Here is a 516-nt window from a genome sequence, read left to right as displayed (position 1 = left end):
CAGTGGATGAACCTAACGGTGTCAATAGAAACTGTATGGACCACAAAGGCTAAGATATTTGCTATCTGGTCCTTTACAGAGTTTGCCTACCTCTGTTCTAGAGTGAAGCCTGAGCCTTGAGCACGCACCACACCATAGGTATCTGTTACTGTTTTGCAGAAGCTTCAGGTAAGAGGGAGGGCTCCTAGGGGAGCTCCTACCATAAAAAGTGAAAATCCCTTCCTTCTTGGCATTGCTGTTTCCTAAACCCACGCCCCACTCTTCCCAAGGTAGCTTCATGGTGTGCTTCCTCACTTCCTTCCTGGGCTCAAGTGATCCTCCCACCTTGATCTCCCAGCACACTGGGATTACAGACGTGAGCCCCTACAGCCAGCTCTCATTTTTCTCTATAGCACTTACCAGACATAGTTCATGCTTATTTGTTTATGTATTTATTCATTTATGTGAGACAGATTCTCACTCTGTCACCAAGGCTGGAGTGCAGTGGCACCATCTCGGCTCACTGCAATCTCCGCC

This window comes from Mandrillus leucophaeus, unplaced genomic scaffold, assembly GCF_000951045.1.
Source record: "Mandrillus leucophaeus isolate KB7577 unplaced genomic scaffold, Mleu.le_1.0 Scaffold290, whole genome shotgun sequence".
NCBI classification, from domain to species: domain Eukaryota; kingdom Metazoa; phylum Chordata; class Mammalia; order Primates; family Cercopithecidae; genus Mandrillus; species Mandrillus leucophaeus.
This window is presented reverse-complemented; position numbering follows the sequence as displayed.